This window comes from Schistocerca cancellata, chromosome 10 (assembly GCF_023864275.1).
Source record: "Schistocerca cancellata isolate TAMUIC-IGC-003103 chromosome 10, iqSchCanc2.1, whole genome shotgun sequence".
NCBI lineage: Eukaryota > Metazoa > Arthropoda > Insecta > Orthoptera > Acrididae > Schistocerca > Schistocerca cancellata.
Window position 1 is genome coordinate 159930200 of NC_064635.1, and position 20766 is coordinate 159950965.

A 20766-nucleotide genomic window follows, 5' to 3' on the forward strand; every position below is an offset into this window, starting at 1 on the left:
GCCTCGTTGCTATTTCGTGAATCTTTGGCCAGGGACTATAGCTAACGATGCCACAGCCTCCATATTCCGCAGACAAGGCCGTTTTTGACTCTTTTTCTATTCCCAAACACAAGTAAAAGCTTAAAAGGCCGTCGTTTTACAAGAGTGGATAAGACTAACGTTCCATCTCTGAGAGAAGCTACAGCATTCCCAAAGATCAAGTTCCAATAACGCATTGGGGAGTGGAAAATGAGCTGGCATGAGTGTAGAATATCTAAGTGGACTATTCTGAAGAGGATAACATACTGTAGATATAGACGAATATGTAAAATTCTTTTCAGAGACAACAGCTGACATTTTTTAGTACACCTCATACGTTTGGCTTTCGTTCTGTCTCTCTTTCTAGTGGGAATTTAATGAACCTAATCACCATACAACAAGAAAACGACATTTTACATCCATCACGATGTGCTTAGTCATAAGGTAAAATCATATCGGTAGTAGTTGGTTTTCTGTAAGTAGCAAATCCATGTCTTCCTCCTCTGTTGATCAAAGTTATATATAAAAAAATTATCTCGCTATTCTTATCTCTTTCATGTGTAAATTATATCTTGCAGTATAAACTACTATAAGTATGAGAATGCCTTGAAATATTTCATTGCTAACTTCATATAACAACATTTGTCTTCCTTGTACTTATAATAATATAAAACATGTTTAACTATGTCCTGATGTCCTCCTCAAGGCGGTACATGAAAATAGTCACAAATATGCCAGACTGGTAACATTCCACGGCTGACACTTCATGATGTTTATAAACATTATCTTTGAAGGAAAACAACTGTACGTCACTACTAACTTAAGAAGTCATATGAAACCATCAGTTCCCTTTGTACCATACAGTAACAACTTAAATTATCATTTCTAACCATCTCGACCGTGTACGTTGATATGTAGATTTGTTACATCAAAGTTATATTAAAACCATTTGCGATGGGAATCTCCTTAATTTCATTTACCAATTCATAAGTATCCTACAATGAAATTAGTATCCAAAGACATTTTTAATCATTTAATCAAAATGTTATTAAGTTTAACGTTAAGTTTTAAGATTTTATGTAGTGCTCCCTAAGTAATACACCACAGACCAAATTGGAATATTCTTTGTATACACTTTTAGTTGGGTATGTAATAAGGGTTCACTTACACATTTTGTCACTTCGTCTTTAACGAATTCTTAATTTGTTTATCAGATTTCTTTGTTGGAGTGCTCTCTACCTGAGAAACATTATTATTTTAAAAAATATGTCATTTTCAGAAAGTAGACAGTAATATATAATACTGCAATTGTTCATTTGTTAGGTGAAAAATTAAAATCTCATGGTTCTTTAATTTCTTGTTAATGTCATGCACCATTTTCCTTCATTATTCTTCCTACGTCTAGTTTTGTTTGCACTATCATCATAGTTCCTAACTCCTGTTTCTGTAATTTTATTGGTTGACAGGTTGTGTTCGGTAGTTAGTAATGTCACATAGTTTAGCATCCTCTTAATTCTGACGATCATAAAGTTGATGTATTTATTTTCTGTTCTTTTGCTTTCAGCATATTTCTCACCTTTATTCAACAAGTTTAATTTCCCCATAATTAAAAACAATATTAGTAATATCAGCAACTCTGTCACCCTGTCGTAAAATACATTGTCACTGTTACTATATTCCACTCTATGTGATGGGTCTCATCTGCATCTAAGCACTAGTAATTATTTTCAGATGACTGCTTACGATTTGTAGCTTTTCATAACTGATATCATAAAGGTTCGTCATAGACATGGTGACTATAATAAGGTATATGTGAAAATTGGAACAGATTCAGTTTAACGGAATTAATGTACGATCAGGGGCTACACAGTTAGCATTGCTGCCTTCAGTGCCAAAGTACCTGGTTCCCCCTGGCACCTGGTCTGCAAAAGCAAATGAGGAGCCACTTGAATTAAGAAGCAGCAGCTCCACCAGGATTCACCTAGACTGACGACATGCTGGTCATGTGTCCCACGGTCATAGATCGCTCCGTGTAGGCAATATTCGGCCAGTAGGAACTCGCTGAAGGCTTAATGCATGATGAGGCGAAGCGCCGTATACCGATCCTGCCTTGGAGGCGGTTAAGTGGGAGATGTGTCTCAGAGCTGGAGAGTGACAGATGGTGACGCGAGACTGGACGCGCACGTAGTATATGTATCAGCCGATAGAGGACAATACTGGATAGGGGGACTGTGATTTTAGTTTCGATTGTGTCCACTAGAGTGCACGAAAGTAATAGAATGTTTTTCATAAACTGTTCTAGTAATTTCCTAAAGTGTTATATCGTTTTGTGTATGTAAACTGTTATAAATGTGTTTTAGCAGTATGAATGATGCGTGAGTGTGGTTTAAGGTTAATATGAAGATGATTGTTTATCAAAGTATGTGGTGGGATTTAGTGTGGGAACATTTCGAAGAAGTATGGATGTGGACAAAGGGGATTTTTGTAGAATAGATTTGTAAAGTAAGTTTATGGTAAAGGGAAAAATAATTCAGGTATAAATAACAATCGTAAATAACTTTATGCATAAGCAAAACTTCAGCATATTATATAATTACGTCGGTAAAAAGTGCAGTCGCTAGGTTTATTATTTTGCGATTGGTTATTGATGAAAAGCGCGGACTGACGCGGGAGAATGCTGTTTTACTATTGGCTGACCAACGGTAAAGCAATATTCTTCGCGCGCCTTTCTCTGCTGGTAGAGAAGGTTTAAGAGTATTTTAGAGAAGAGTGGCAGCCTAGTCATGAAACAGTTCGGACGTGTGTAGTAGTAGTTTCCGATGGAAACGATAAGTTGCCCGATCTAGCAGTGTTTCATACATCAAAAGTGTTGTAAAGTGACGGCATAATTATTCCGATGGGTGTGGAGGAATTTCGGAATTTCTAAGTGAATTTTGTGACGAGAAAAGACAAATTTGGCATGGCGTATTTAGCAGGTCGGTGGCTAAAAACTGTGACTGCGTTAGGCACCGACAGACTTAATATTTGGCGAGCATTATCAATCAAAAACAATCAGTATTTTTGTAGCTATTACGTTTTCGGGAAATGCAACCCAATAAGCTTGGTAACGTGAGTGAAAGGAATTTTGAGTGACTGTGTTAAGACTAGCACGGGCTTGGCAGTGATACTTGTTCACCTAAGTTTCAGAATATATTAACTGTGGACAAAATTTTCAACCTTTCTTTTCGTGTGAAAACTTTCTCCCGAAACGTATATTAGTAACTTTAATTGCTCCTGGTTCACGTCGAAGTACAGTAGGTTTCGCTCGCCTTCCCTACTGATGATATGGTGAAACAGTGTTCATAGGTAGGTGCAGGTTCGTAGTAAAGTAACGGAAGGAACCGCGCCGCCACAATGAGTGGTGTTGATGATGTCATCAGTTTTAAGAGTAGTTGTAGATAGTTTGATTTATTGCATTTATGTACAAATATAACAAACCACGAATGTTACCCATAAAATAACAGACGCTTTGAAATAAAAAATTAACAATATGGAAAAAAACAAATTTTATTGTATGCGTTTTGGGGCAATCTTAAGCTATTTTTCTACATAATCGCCATCCAAAATGAGGCAATTGTCACTCTGCGATACAAGTTTTTCAGTGCCGTCTCTGCAGAAGTCTGCTGCCTGCGATTGCAGCCATTAGTTTATACTGACAGGCAGTCCGGCGGCTGTGGCAGAGCGTTGTGTAGCGAACTATTTCTTCATTGCTGGGAAAAGGCGCCAAATCCAGGCTGCACTGTGGATGGTCAAACACTTCCCATTCAAAAGCTGTTGGACGTGTGTTGTACTCATAAAACTTTTGCGCTTAAGTTTTCCTCCACACTTGTTACGTATCGCCCGCCTTGAATTTGCCAGTGTTTGACAATACTTCTCTCAGTAAATTGTTGTGCCACATTGTTTTGCAATTGACATGCTTCACCCAAGTCTTGTCCCCAGTTATGATTGATAACTTTATTACGATTGATAATTCTGTTACCATTTTTCTGGTAATCTTCGAGGAGGATCAGTGCTGCACACACGCCCTGTTTTTTGTGTTCTTCAGTTATAATTTCGGGAACCCACGTAGCACAAAGTTTGTGGTAACCAAGCTTCCCCACCAAACTCCAGGAAATTTTGGGACAATGCTCCGAAAGTTCTGTAATCGTGGAACGACTCTCACGCATTTTCATCTCCAGTTCGTCAGGCACAGGGCTAGTCCTAACAGTGCGGTTCTCATCGTGAACGCATTTTTGAAATCAGTGCACCTTTGCTTCACTTGACGAGATCACTCATTTTCATTTTTCCGCACACTCCGCAAATGTCGCGATAAGTTTCAATTGGTTTGCAGTTTTTTGCCAACAAAATCCTAATCACAGAACGCACCTCACAAGTGGCGGGATTTTCTATGGCAGCGCACATTTTAACACGGCACAGAAAGGATAGCAGCAGGGACACAGACCACACGCTACCACCGCCGGATGTGTAATCAGTGTAGGGACGTTATAGCAACATAATGGTTTCTACAGCCCCAGCCACCGCCATCATACACGAAAACATGAGTTGCGAGGGTAATCCCAAAAGTAAGGTCTCCTATTTTTATTTTATTTTATTTTATTTTATTTTTTTATAAGTACAGAACTCTGTTTGTGTGGCAGTTGGTCACACTGTTATGATGAGTGCTTCACCCGCTGTGTGTAAACATGCGCACGCCGCGCTGAGGCGCTCTTTTTGGCTCGCAGCCGTTGAGAATGGAGCTCCCGCTCCCGTTGGATATTACCACCAAGTGCGAATTGCACTCAGTTATTCGGATTTTGAACGCAAAGGGCACTGCGCCGACTGAAAACCATCGCCAGTTGACGAAAGTGTATGGTGAGTCCTGCACGGACGTCAAAAATGTTCGTAAGTGGTGTAGAGAGTTTGCAGCTGGTCAGACCGAAATTCACGACGAACAAAGGAGCGGGAGACCGTCAGTTTCTGAGGAGACAGTGTTGAAGTTTGAGCAAAGCACGCATGAAGATCGGCGGATCACCCTGGATGATCTCTGCACGTCGGATCCTGAGTTTTCCCGAAGCACCGCTCACAGAATTTTAACGGAAACACTGAACTACCGGAAGGTGTGCGCAAGATGACTGAGGACCACATGCGGCAACGAGTTGATGCTTTCTGCGCATTTATTCGCCGCCTTGCAGCCGAACAGAACAATTTTCTGGAATCAGTTGTCACGTGTGACTATTACCTGTTCCCTAGGTTAAAAGAACATTTGGCCGGAAAGCGATTCATCTTCGACGACGAGGTGAAAGAAGAGGTTCATAACTTTCTGAACAGCATGGTGGCGGAGCATACAAAAACTGCCATAGCTACAAAAATGCATCGACAGAAATGTTGATTATGTCTAAAAATAGATAAATGACCAAGCTGCAAACTGATGTAAACCATTGTAGAAATAAACAATTCTGTGTACTTATAAAAAAGTAGGAGACCTTACTTTTGGGATTACCCTCGTACTTTCTGGATAGCCCTCGTATGTTTGTGCTGCATTCAGTCCCCTGAAGAGTGCTCATTTTAGTGCTGCAGTCGATCAAAAATGAAACAAGACCCTTAACTACAATACAAAAAAGGACTTAGGCCCTTTGCTAAGGTCGTCTGGTCGACTTTACTTTCGAATTCATTGAGGTCTTCTTGTATAGCTCTCTTTACCGTCAGTTTGGTTTCGTTCAACTTTTGTTTGCGAACTAAACGCTTAAACCTGTGATGAAGCTTTCTTTGCTTCCACGATAAGTTTCTAACACGACTATTGTAGCACGTAGCATCAGTTCCATCCCTCAGAACTTTGCTCGGCGCATCTCGTTCTGATGCGCGTGTTGTACAGTGCTTTTGGATTTCATCCACTTTGGCTGCACATAATCGTCCTCAGATATGACTGATTGATATTATCTGTTCAGATAGCTTGCAATCGGTTTCTTATCATTCGCGCTTATCAAAAATTTTTTCCTGCATTTCTTAACATACAATGATGGATTCTATAAGAGCTTAATGAACACTTCTGGCAAAACCCATGTTAACTGATCTGCAGTTTAAGTCGTTATTAGCAGCTTTACAACGTTGCCCTTGTAAAAAGTGAAAACGCATTCGCAGCTGTGAGCCTTGGAAGCGAGTATCCACTACCCTACTTTATTCCCTGATCGTGAATAAAGCACTGAATTCAGCTCCTACCACACGCATGATTCGTCTTCACAGTAACAGTGGACTAGATCAACGTGATGATAGATTAAGGATGCAACTAAAAATGGTAAAGACTCACACAACTGGGTAACATAAAAGTCTGCGCGCCGAAGCTTACGTTCAAACATAATTATGTATATAGATAGTTCATCCATCCCACAAACGAGGATTTCGACAATTTTTCATTATTATCGGTATCGATACTGGGAAGCTATGGTAATATCTGCCATAAATGGCTGTCTGTTTGGACTGCTTTGAGGTAGCATCATAATTTTTTAACACCGCGAAGGGACCGTAGACTTGAGTATGTTACATAAATTTCAACCTAATACGTCTATCCATTTCTGAGAAAAAAAGTGATCTTAACTGACGGACATACAGTGGGATAAAATCAAAAAAAAATCGTTTCTATGACATCATTACAAAATAACAATTAATCTACTTGCACTGTAAGCCCTTGCTTCTTGTCAAATTTAATGATTCTAGGTCCACAGGAGGTACAGAACGAGGGTGTACCCAAAAAAACGGAATTACTTTTAAAAAGATATATATTTTCAAATTGTTTACAAAACAACCCTATCCCCTTCAAAATACTCTTAATTACTACTAATGCATTTGTCAACCCGGTGCAACATAGTTCAAAACATTTATTGTAGTCGTCCAGAAATGGACGACAACTCCTCCATCTTTTTTCTTGACTTCTCCAGTGTTGTCAAGTCGACGCCATTTCGGTCCGCTTTCCATGTGTGAAAATAAGAAAACTAGCACGGAACCAGGTCAGGGAAGTAAGGTACGTGGGGCAGCGGAACAACGCCATTTTTAGCCACAAGCTGTCTAACAGAGATGGCTGTGTGTGCAACTGCATTGCAGTGCTGGAAGAACCAGTCTCCTGTCTGCCACAAATCGGGTCTTTTTCGACAATCACTGTTGCGCAGTCTTCTTAAAACTTGCAAATAAAAGGCTCGATTGACAGTATGATCTGGTGGAACAAACTCTGAATGATCTGGGCAGTTGATGGACGTCCAGAAAGACGTGTGTCATCAGTTCACATGTCGCCATTTTTAACCCAGCGACGATGTGGTAGGGTCAGTTTGACCTTGCTCATTTTGTTTTGTTGGCAGTTCTTTGTTGCGCATTTGCACATTGTCGAAGTTCTCAGTAGCTGTAATTATTGAACCGCCCTCCTAATGCTTGAACGCACTCAGTCGGCTGCCGCCCGTGAAAGGAGATAAACGAATGCAAGTGGTAAGAGGGTATTTTTGACCCTTCCACAACTGAGGAGTATAATTTCTGTACCACTGTTTAATTTAACTTTTTTTCTGAATTTTTCTTTTTTTTTGAAGTTTTTATTCAAAATGGAAAACAAAGAAAGGGAAGCTGACCGTATACGTCGTTGGCTGGCGGAATTATCAGATAGTGAAAACGACTTGACGACAGATGGCAGTGAAGCTGAAGATTGTGGAAGTGTGCGTAGTGGCAGTAGTGGTACTGAGCAGGATGCAAGTGAAGCCAGTGATAATATACCACTAAATGAGCTACAAAATACTGCCCACAATGCTACTTTACCGGAACTAGTCGAGCGATCAGAAAATCAGGTAAGCAGTTCACTTTATTTTGGTAAAGATGGATAAAGGAAAGCAGCTTGTGAAGTAAGTGCAAATCACTATTTTATGAAGGAAATGACCATTAGCGAGCTGAAGGTTTATATCGGCTTGTAATACATTGCTGTATGTTACCAATCTGGGAGGCAGAACACCGTTGGCCTTTGGGCTTCAGACTAACAGGTGTTGAAATACTTTGGCTGACAATGACATGGCAACATGTTCATTTTATTCAAAGCTGTCTTGGTTTTGACGATAAATCCACACGTGAAGAAAGAAAGCTGCTGGACAACTTAACACCAATACGTCAGATATTTGAAATATTCGTTGAAAACTGCAAGAAAGGTTTTGTACTCGGAGAACATAGAACCACAGATGAAATGCTGCTTGCATTCCGAGGCAGATGCAAATTTAGACAATACATTCCATCAAAACCGGCCATACATGGCATAAATGTTTGCCTTTGTCGACACAAAGAATTTCTATGTCTTCAACTTCTCTATAAGTGATGAGAAGCAACCAGAGGGACCATTTTCATTGAGCAATAAACCATTCGATGTGGTGAATCGGCTGGTGCAACTCATTTCAAAAACAAGACGTAATGTGACTTTTGATAATTCGTTTATGGGCTATGAACTAATATCACATCTGCTGAAAGAACACATGATCTCTTCTGTGGCATCACAGCTGAAGAACAAGACGCAAATCCCTCTTGAATTTTGCAAAACTCGTGGTAGAGAAATCTCCTCATCTAAGTTCGGTTTCCAAAAGGATACACTCGTTTCAGATGTACCAAAGAAAAACAAAGTTGTTTTGTTCATGTCTAATCTTCATCACAATGCTGAAAGTGATGAATCGGCAAGAGATAAAAAGAAACCAGAGATAAACATGTTTTCTAATTCTAAGAAAGGTGGAGTTGATGTTGCAGATGAGGTGTCAGCGACTTATGATGTAAGCCGCAACTCAAAAAAAGTACCTCAGACTGTCTTCCGTGCAATACTGAATATGGCCAGCGATCAAATGATGATCAAAACCAAAAGCGTCTTAATTTCACAAAAACACTATGCTGTATGCTCGTGAGTGGACATTTCAGTGCCTGACAAGAAATACGTCGACTGCCAAGTACTTTGCGTAAGACAATCGGAGAATTTAGTGAAGAATCTTCACAATAATCGGCTGCAGGAAGTCCAAGGAGCACGAAATAAATGTCAAGAGTGTCCCTATGCTAGACATCGTAAGACACATAATGTTTATGAAGGTTGTCATAAGTGCACTTGTAAAGAACACATTGTTCCATTCCGCCAACAGTGTGGTATGGGAAGAGGTGTTCAACAGGGTATGTCAAATGTTTACTGTTCATTTTGTGTCTGAAGAAGATTTATCTCGTAAATACCTAGCAAAAAATCCGAATTACTGATGAGACTGTATGGTTTTGTATATTTTAAAAAAATATCTAAGAGCTGTTAAAATGATATTTTTGTAGACTTTATGTAGAAATTAAGTAATAAAGCATTTATATGCTTAATGGTATTTATTTCTATGAAAATGCTTTAATTAATAACTAATCAATAAATTTAATTCCCATCTTTTGCGAAAAGTGCCAATAAATACTTAAAAAATATAAGCAAAAACAGGATCAATATGACCCTCCACATCCTTGATGTACTCTTTCTCCACCACATCTTCGAGCAAACCACTCGTACACTTGACTTTTTCGCATAGCGTCGTCTTGGTAAGCTGTTTTGAGCTTTAAACAGTTTCAGCAGCATTTTGACCGAATAGAAAACAAAATTTCACAACTGCACATTGCTCAATCGTACTTGCCATCATAGAAATCGAAACAAGAACAAAACAGCGCTAGAAAAAATAGTCACTACAGACGAACAGAACAAGCCAAGTCAACAACACAGGCGGCACTGAACTGGCAATGAGTTGCGCTTTGCTCGCCTAGCGGCAGAAATGCGTACTACACAAGCTCCGCCCATGGGAATGTTATTCCGGGTTGGTCTGGGTACCCCCTCGTACAGATTTTGAGGAGTGAGTATCAAAACACATGACACAAAACATGCTATTTTTTGACTCCACCAAATTAGAAGCTTACATTTATTACACTGCCAAAGACCATAGACTATGGTGTGCAGCATAAGTTTATGCATGATACTGTAAGTAGGCTGTTTAGGTTTTCATGTTGGTAACGTCACATAGCACTCTGTATGAAAATCACTGGCTGTGCTGTGTGCAGTCCGTGGCAGGTTGGCACTGTTGGCAGTGTTGGGAAGTTGGATGTGAACAGCGTGTAGCATTGGGCAGTTGGAGGCGAGCTGCCAGCAGTGGTGGATGTGGGAAGAGAGATGGCAGAGTTTTGAGAGCGGATGATCTGGCCGTGTGTCCATCAGAAAGAGTAAATTTGTAAGACTGGATGTCATGAACTGATATATATATTATGACTTTTGAACACTATTAAGGTAAATACATTGTTTGTTCTCTATCAAAACCTTTCATTTGCTAAGTATGCCTATCAGTAGTTAGTGCCTTCAGTAGTTAGAATCTTTTATTTAGCTGGCAGTATTGGCACTCGCTGTATTGCAGTAATTCGAGTAACGAAGATTTTTGTGACATAAATAATTCATGAAAGGTATAGGTTATTGTTAGTCGGGCCATTCTTTTGTAGAGATTATTGAAAGTCAGATTGCGTTGCGCTAAAAATATTGTATGTCAGTTTAGTGTTAATCAGAATAAGTAAAGAGTGAAATGTCTGAGTACGTTCAGTTCTGCTCAGCTGTTTGAAAATCAAATAATGTAAGAGGTTTATCAGCACAGTAATTCATAAATTTTTCAAAGGGGATGTTTCAATACATCCTCCCGATCCTCAGAAGAAGGATTTTTAACAGTCAGACAGATGGCAACAGAGTGATCCTGTAAGGGTATCGTTTTTAAAAATTGAGGTGTGGAACCCTGAAAGGACACTGTAGATGGTGAAACTGCCTGGACAAAAGATAGTTATTACTGTACTGAGAAGTAATGCTCGGCCAGTCGAAATAAATTATAGCAGTGAGTATTCAGAGAACACAGATAATTGGTGGCGAGCAGGAGAGACACAGAGTAATGGGGCGCATGGCACCACAACATGGTGGACTTCCTTGGTGGTGGTATACAGGTGACGAGTGTCCAGATGTGTTCGTAGATACGAGCTGCCATTGAAAATCAGTTTGATATAGTCACAATTAGCGTGCAACAATATAGGTAACTCTTTCTCTGACTAACTGCAATCTTTTCTGTTCCTTTTTCATTGGGTTAAACATGGCACCTAAACGATATGAGTGTGTGGTATGGACACTCGTTCTATTAGGCAATGACCGTGTCTCGATGAGAGAAGAAATCGGGTCATAGTGAGGCAGAGCTTTTGCTGTGGGAGCTATTGATAGCCTCGGCTTATGAAGATAATGGGCGACTGAGCACGAACCTTGCGTTTCATAGCCAACCTAACTGTGCTAATTTGCAGAGACCTGGGTCATTTGCTTACCTGCGTTACGTTGCCGGACACTGACTTCTTCCAATATATAGAACCGCTCTCTGTCGCCTCTCTTTTGTACAACACGGTACCCAAAAACAAAAAGCCAGGATAATGTTACTGTGGGCGAGGCTCGTGTAGTACGCATTTCTGCCGCTAGGCGTTTTTATCGCAAAGCATTGCCATTGCAATGGCGCCAGTTTTCTCGACCTGGCTTGTTCTGTTCATCTGTAGTGATTGCTTTTGCTAGCGCTCTTTTGTTTTTGTTTCGTTTTTTTATATTGCCAAGTCTAAGTGAAGAATGTGCAGCTATGAAATTTTGTTTTCTATTTTATAAAAATCTAGCTGAGACTGTTTTAATGTTGAAAACAGCTTACCAAGATGACGCTACGGGGAAAACTCCAGTGGACATGTCGAATGATGACAAACGCCGTTCTGGACACCTGTCAGCAGCCTGATCGACGAAATTACTGGAAAAATACAAGAGATTGGTGATCAACTGACAGAGCTTAGTGCTTTTCTTGGAGCTCAGTTCAGCGAATTGTAAAGGAAGATTTGTGAATGAAAAGCGTTTCTGCCAAGTTGAAATTTGTGCTTTGAAACCACAGCTCGGAACTGATCCAGATTTTCTGTCAAAGGTCATTACTGGTGATGAATCATGGTGCCTACGAACCAGAATAAGAGCAACAGTCGAGCCAGTGGAAGACGTTTTATCACCCTGGACGAAAAACGTCGTTGAGACAGATCAAATATCAAAACAATGCTGAAGTGTCTTTATGACACCGAGGGCGTGGTTCATTCAGAGTTTGTTCCCCAGGTCAGACCGCCAATCGAATGCACAACAGTGTTTGTGAAAACAGACCCGATCTGTGTCAGGCAAGAGACTGGTTCTTCCAGCACCACGACGCACTTGCACACACATCCATGTATGTTAGATAGTTTTTGGCTACAAATGGCACTGTACTGTTGCCCCATGCACCTTACTCGCCTGACCTGGCTCCGTGCGATTTTTTCTTATCCCCGCCCATGAAAAGGGGCGTGAAAGGACACCGGGTTGACAACATTGAAGAATTTACACTACTGGCCATCAAAACTGCTACACCAAGAAGAAATGCAGATGATAAATGGGTATTCATTGGACAAATATATTATACTAGAACTACATGTGATTACATTTTCACGCAATTTGGGTGCATAGATCCTGGGAAATCAGTACACAGAACAACCACCTCTGGCCGTAATAACGGCCTTGATACGACTGTTCATTGAGTCGAACAGAGCTTGGATGACGTGTACACTTACAGCTGCCCATACAGCTTCAACACGATACCACAGTTCATCAAGAGTAGTGACTGGCGTATTGTGACGAGCCAGTTGCTCGGCCACCATTGACCAGACGTTTTCAGTTGGTGAGAGATCTGGAGAATGTGCTGGCCACGTCAGCAGTCGAACATTTTCTGTATCCAGAAAGGCCCGTACAGGACCTGCAACATGCGGTCGTACATTATCCTGCTGAAATGTAGGGCGTCGCAGGGATCGAATGAAGGGTAGAGGCACGAATTGTAACACATCTGAAATGTAACGTGCAATGTTCAAAGTGCCGTCAACGCGAACAAGAGGTGACCGAGACGTATAACCAATGGCACCCCATACCATCACGCCTGGTGATACGCCAGTATGGCGATGACGAATACACGCTTCCAATGTGCGTTCAGCAGGATGTCGCCAAACACGGATGCGACCATCTTGATTCTGTAAGGAGAACCTGGATTCATCCGAAAAAATGACGTTTTGCCATTCGTGCACCCAGGTTCGTCGTCGAGTACACCATCGCAGGCGCTCCTGTCTGTGATGCAGCGTCAAGGGTAACCGCAACCATGGTCCCTGAGCTGTTAGTCCATGCTGCTGCAAACGTCGTCGAACTGTTCGTGCAGATGATTGTTGTCTTGCAAACGTCCCCATCTCTTGACTCATGGATCGAGACATGGCTGCACGATCCGTTACAGCCATGTGGATAACATGCCTGCCATATCGACTGCTAGTGATACGAGGCCGATGGGATCCAGCACGGCGTTCCGTACTACTCTCCTGAACCCACCGATTCCATATTCTGCTAACAGTCATTGGATGTCGACCAACGCGAGCTGCAATGTCGCGATACGATAAATCGCAATCGCGATAGGCTACAATCCGACCTTTATGAAAGTCGGAAACGTGATGGTACGCATTTCTCCTCCTTACACGAAACAACACAACAACAACGTTTCAGTAGGCAACGCTGGTCAACTGCTGTTTGTGTATGAGAAATCGGTTGGAAACTTTCCTCACGTCAGCAAGTTGTAGGTGTCGCCACCGGCGCCGATCTTGTGTGAATGCTTTGAAGAGTTAACCATGGCATATCACAGCATCTTCTTCCTGTCGGTTAAATTTCGCGGATGTAGCACGTCATCTTCGTGGTGTAGCAAGTTTAATAGCCAGTACTGTAAGTAAAAAAACGAGGGAGGAGTTGTCGTCCATTTCTAAAGATCATTACAAAATTGTTTCGATCAGTGGAAGCACCGGTGGAGACTGTTTTCAAGAGAACGAGGTTATTTTGTAAACAATTTGAAAATATGTAGCTTTTAAGAAACAATTCTCCTTTTTTGGGGATACCTCCTCGTATTCATGAGTGAGGGACCGTTCAAAATTAGCACAAAGGCCGCCCTTGCCGTGTACAAGTCCATCTTACTAATGTCTGGACAAACTGCAGTTACGACCAGAAAAAGTCATGGTCAGTACCTCTTTACTGGAGCGTCATTAATCTAGGTATACACTTAAGAGTTTTCTCCACTCTCATGGAGATTATGAGAGTAACACGTGGCGTTTAAACAGCGGCAAGAGTCAGCTCGCCATTAGTTCCCGAGAGCGCGGAAAGTTCTCAGACAGTCGCTCTCTGCGAGTTAAGAACTCCAGTGCAGACAGCAGGAGGTTCCATCTGTCGAGAGCTGCTCGCCGTAGCGCTCGGGCAAGAAAAACGACACCGGCACTGTCGGAAGAGCTCAGAGTGCTCGGTGAGTGCTGAGCGGCCGTATTGCGTCCCAGGTTTGTGGCGTATTTCACAGTTTCTACGGTAGCACTTCTCGGCAATATACTTTCCAGTACTCACGCACACGTTAAATGAAAGTGTTGATGAAAATCTCGATGCTGCTGAAAAAAACTAATGAACGTGTTCTGGTAGGATGGATGCATGGGTTCTAGGGCAGCACCTACACAATGAAAGTAGCACAGAATAGTGAACGTTAAAATAAATTCCTCAGCTTTGGACACTGCAATTGTAGACTGCAGGTTTAGCCTATTTTTCTGCGTTGACTACAGTTCCACACACACAAACTAAATAACGTTTTCTGAACTAAGGTAGAAGTAGGTATTAAAGTCGATGGAGACTAAATAAAAACTTTGAGGCTCGCCGATGACATTGCAATTCTGTCAGAGACAGCAAAGGACTTGGAAGAGCAGTTGAACGGAATGGACAGTGTCTTGAAAGGAGGGTATAAGATGAACATCAACAAAAGCAAGACAAGGATAATGGAATGTAGCCGAATTAAGTCGGGTGATGCTGAGGGAATTACATTATGAAATGAGACACTTACAGTAGTAAAGGAGTTTTGCTATTTGGGGAGCAGAAAAACTGATGATGGTCGAAGTAGGGAGGATATAAAATGTAGACTGGCAATGACAAGGAAAGCGTTTCTGAAGAAGAGAAATTTGTTAACATCGAGTATAGATTTAACTGTCAGGAAGTCGTTTCTGAAAGTATTTGTATGGAGTGTAGCCATGTTTGGAAGTGAAACATGGACGATAAATAGTTTGGACAAGAAGAGAATAGAAGCTTTCGAAATGTGGTGCTACAGAAGAATGCTGAAGATTAGATGGGTAGATCACATAACTAATGAATAGGTATTGAATAGGATTGGGGAGAAGAGAAGTTTGTGGCACAACTTGGCTAGAAAAAGGGATCGGTTGGTAGGACATGTTCTGAAGCATCAAGGGATCACCAATTTAGTATTGGAGGACAGCGTGGAGGGTAAAAATCGTAGAGGGAGACCAAGAGATGAATACACTAAACAGATTCAGAACGATGTAGGTTGCAGTAGGTACTGGGAGATGAAGAAGCTTGCACAGCATAGAGTAGCATGGAGAACTGCATCAAACCAGTCTCAGGATTGAAGACCACAACCACGAACTAAGGTGGAAGTCAAACTAATTTTCTGTTTTGATATACTATTTGAACAACAATTCCAAACTAACAGTACTCAGTTAAGTTTCTAGTAGGCGGTCTCTGTCCCTGTATGACAATTCTAGCCTCTGTTATGTTTCTACATCACTGTTAAGTTTCTACTGAAGGCTAACCACTGTCTATGTTTCGAGAACTTCCTCTATCTCACTGGATGACTTGAAGAGACGACGAACCTTATGCAGGAACTCCCTCGCAAGACTCAGGCTGACTTACAGGCTGCAGTTGACAACTTCTGCTCGTGCACGGCTACTTAAGCGCGCGCTTCTCTTCGTGGTGGCGCTGCCGCTCCAGGGGACGTGCTTCTCGCCGGCAGCGTGACTGGCTTACGGCAAAGCGATGTCCCTGCCGCGGACGGACGTCCACGGTACTACTGCTGCCAACTGCAGTAAACTCTTCTTGTGTGGTGTCTTACAAGGCTAGGCCACGATGCTGGGATCACAGATTTACTTCAAACTTTGTACTCCTTTAGTAGGTCATTAAGACAACATAACGTGCTAGTAGTAAGGTGTAAGGAGGAGATATGTGTACCATCACGTTTCCGACTTTGATAAAGGTCGGATTGCAGCCTATCGCGATTGCGGTTTATTGTATCGCGACATTGCTGCTCGCGTTGGTCGAGATCCAATGACTGTTAGCAGAATATGGAATCGGTGGGTTTAGGAGGATAACACGGAACGCCATGCTGGATCCCAACGGCCTCGTATAAGACAGGCATATTATCTACATGGCTGTAACGGATCGTGCAGCCACGTCTCGATCCCTTAATCAACAGATGGGGACGTTTGCAAGACAACAACCATCTGCACGAACAGTTTGACTACGTTTGCAACAGCATGGACTATCAGCTCGGAGACCCTGGCTGCGGTTACCCTTGACGCTGCATCACAGACATGAGCACCTGTGATGGTGTACTCAACGACGAACCTGGGTGCGTGAATGGTAAAACGTCATTTTTTTGCATGAATCCAGGTTCTGTTTACAGCATCAAGATGGTCGCACCCGTATTTGGCGACATCCCGTTGAACGCACATTGGAAACGTGTATTCGTCATCGCCATACTGGCGTATCACCTGGCGTGATGGTATGGGGTGCCATTGGTTATACGTCTCGGTCACCTCTTGTTCGCATTGACGGCACTTTGAACATTGGACGTTACATTTCAGATGTGTTACGATTCGTGGCTCTACCCTTCATTAGATCCCTGCGACACCCTACATTTCAGCAGGATAATGCACGACCGCGTGTTGCTGGTCCTGTACGAGCCTTTCTGGATACAGAAAATGTTCGACTGCTGCCGTAGCCAGCACATTCTCCAGATCCCTCACGGCCAGATGTGGTTGTTCTGGGTACTGGTTTCTCAGGATCTATACACCCAAATTGCGTGAAAATGTAATCACATGTCAGTTCTAGTAGAATATATTTGTCCAATGAATACCCGTTTATCATCTGCATTTTTTCTTGGTGTAGCACCGAGCGAGGTGGCGCAGTGGTTAGCACACTGGACTCGCATTCGGGAGGACGACGGTTCAATCCCGTCTCCGGCCATCCTGATTTAGGTTTTCCGTGATTTCCCTAAATCGCTTCAGGCAAATGCCGGGATGGTTCCTTTGAAAGGGCACGGCCGATTTCCTTCCCCATCCTTCCCTCACCTGAGCTTGCGCTCCGTCTCTAATGACTTCGCTGTCGATGGGACGTTAAACACTAATATCCTCCTCCTCCTCCTCTTGGTGTAGCATTTTTAATGGACAGTAGTGTATCTACGCGTAGGTAGCGGATGAGTCGAGGATCGTACCGGCACGGTAGCTCAGCGGGTTGACTACCCTGAGATAAGTGAACGGATCAACGAAGAACCGCAACGGGTCTCTGCCTTGAACAAATGCAACGAACAGTATGAGACAAAATGAAATTTTAAAAAAATGCAACGAACAATATAGGACAATATGAGAGTAAAGAAAATGTTTAGCGTTCGAGCTACATAACATGGTCATGAATGAGGCGACTGTTCGACTCCCTATTAAACGTAATTTTTAATTTTTACTTTCGTCACTGGTCATATTATTTAATTTATATGACATTTGTGAGGTAATATAATATAAAGAAACCACGTGTTTCTGCATTACGTTTTAGTGAATTTCAATTTATTTCGCTACTTACTATTTTTAATTAAACTTTATTATTAGAGCAAACTAAATAACCATCGACAAATGAATGAAGAAACGTCTAGAGTTCTCCTAAAAACGTATGCTTGTCGTGATTTGCGAAATCCCTTATACATGCAATCAGGTAAGGCAGCCAGAACTACTTTGCACCTCGACGCTTTCACGTGCTGACACAGAGGCAGGCCCCACTTACCAGTCAACCTGCGTAGCGGTGAGACGTTGCTAATGTAGCAAAAGCGAATAGTGCAGGTGAAAAATTTTTGAATATCACGCAGTTTACACTTGTACTACAAAATTGAAGGTTTGAGCGGGGCTCGAACGGCCTCGTACACGTTCGTCTGATGAAGCTCAGATGCTAACCTCTTCTTTTTTGTTGATCTCATTTTTTACAGTATTATTCGTTTAACTTGTTCGTGGCGGACGTCCGATGACACCCGTTCAGATGTTCGTTGATCCGTTCATTCATATTTTTATTACACAGGGTAGCTAACCTTCTGACCGAACGCGCAGAGCTACCGTGCCGGCTTGCCATCATGAACTTTAACCAGTAGTCCCTATACACACGTATATCAGATACATAATAGATGCGTAAAACTTCTCTTGCGATTTTCTCCGAATTTCCAGAGTAACTTACCTTACTACTAGCACATTATGTTGTTTTAATGGTCCACCATGGTGTAATAACGAAATTCCGCGGATGCTGGTGAAGCAGAGGCTGCTGCGATCGGCTCAAAAGGAAAACCACAAATGACGACAAGCGAAGGTTAGCAGAGATTCGTGGGTCTATGGAAAGATCCGTGAGCGAAGTGTACAACTACCATCGTCACACCTTAGGAAAAGATCTGGCAGAGAACCCGAGAAAATTCTGGTCTTAAATAAAATCGCTAAGCGTGTCTAAGATTTCCACTCAGACCCTTGTTGGCCAATCTGGTGTGGCAGTTCAACACAGCAAAATGAAAACCGAAGTTTTAAATTTCACATTCATAAAATCGTTCACATCAGAAGAATCGTACAAACATAACGTCATTTGACCATCAGACAGACTCCCGTATGGACGACATTGTAATAAGCATACCTGGCGAGAGAAACAACTGAAAATTTTGAAAGTAAATACACCACCAGGTCCGGATGGAAACCCAGTTCTACTTTCCAAAGAACGCTCTACAGAACTGGGCCCTCACTGTTGGAGCTTCTGCCGGAAGATCATCAACAATACCTAAATTTTACTTCGATGGTATTTATGGCGAATCTCTCGCCCAGCACCAAGACCCAGTCGACTGGAAAAAAGCGCAGGCGACTCCAGTAGATAAGAGTGGTAAAAGAACGGACACGAAAAATTACAGACCAATATACCTAGCTTCTGTCTGCTGCAGGATCCTTGAACATATTCTCAGTTCGAATATAATAAACTTTCTTGACACTGAGAAGCTTATGTCCACGAATCAGCATGATTTTAGAAAGCGCTGAGAACTATGGATGAAGGGCAACAAACTGATTCCATATTTATAGATTTCCGGAAAGCATTTGGAACGTCCGCAGCTCGTGGTCGTGCGGTAGCTTTCTCGCTTCCCGCGCCCGGGTTCCCGGGTTCGATTCCCGGCGGGGTCAGGGATTTTCTCTGCCACGTGATGACTGGGTGTTGTGTGATGTCCTTAGGTTAGTTAGGTTTAAGTAGTTCTAAGTTCTAGGGGACTGATGACCATAGATGTTAAGTCACATAGTACTAAGACCCATTTGAGTCATTTGGCACGATGCCACATTGCAGGCTGTTAACGAAGGTACGAGCATATGGAATAAGTTCACAGGAATGTTAGTGGCTCGAAGACTTCTTAAGCAATAGAACCCAGAATGTTGTTCTCGGCCGGAGTGGCCGTGCGGTTCTAGGCGCTAGAGTCTGGAGCCGAGCGACCGCTACGGTGTCAGGTTCTAATCCTGCCTCGGGCAAGGATGTGTGCGATGTCCTTAGGTTAGTTAGGTTTAATTAGTTCTAAGTTCTAGGCGACTGATGACCTCAGCAGTTAAGCCGCATAGTGCTCAGAGCCATTTGAAGCATTTTTTTGTTGTTCTCAACGGCGAGTGTTCATCAGAGACAAGAGTATCATCAGAACTGCCCATGGAAATGTGATAGAACCGGTGTTGTTCTCTGTGTGATAAACGATTTGGCAGACAGGGTGGACAGCAATCTGCAATTGTTTGCTGATGACGACGTGGTGAGCGGTAAGGTGTCGAAGCTGAGTGACTGTAGGGAGATACAAAATGACAGACAAAATTTCCATTTGGTGTGATGAATGGCAGCTAGCCGTAAAAGTGGAAGAAAATGCGGATGAGAGGGAAGATCAAAGCTGTAATGTTCGGATGGAGTATTACTAGTGTAATGCTTGACACAATCATGTCGTTTAAATATCTGGGTGTAACGCGTGAATACCCGCTTTCTCGGCGCATCTGGATGATAAAATCTTCTCGGGTTGACAGCCGAGTCAATGCGTTGTTCTATGGCAACATTTCAGCAACCTTCTTAGTTGCAATCTTCGCCTGAAAATGCAAGTAAGAAACTTGCTGAAACGTTACCGCAGAACAACGCATTTACTCGGCTGTCAACCCGAGAAGAATTAATCATCTGAGCGTAACGTTGCAAAGCGATATGAGGTGGCGAGAGCGTGTGAGAACTGTGGTAGCGAAGCGAATGGTCGAACTCGGTTTATTGGGAGAATTTTAGGAGAGTGTGCTTCACTTGTAAAGTAGACCGCATATAGGACGCCGGTGAGACCTATTCTTGAGTACTGCTCGAGCGTTTGGGATCTGTACCAAGTACGATTGAAGGAAGAGATCGAAGCAATTCAGAATCGGGGTGCTAGAGTTGTTACCGATAGGTTCGAACAACACCTAAGTGCTCCGTCAACACAAATAGTAGTCCCTGGAGGAAGGCGACCTTCTTTTCGAGATACAGTATTGAGAAAA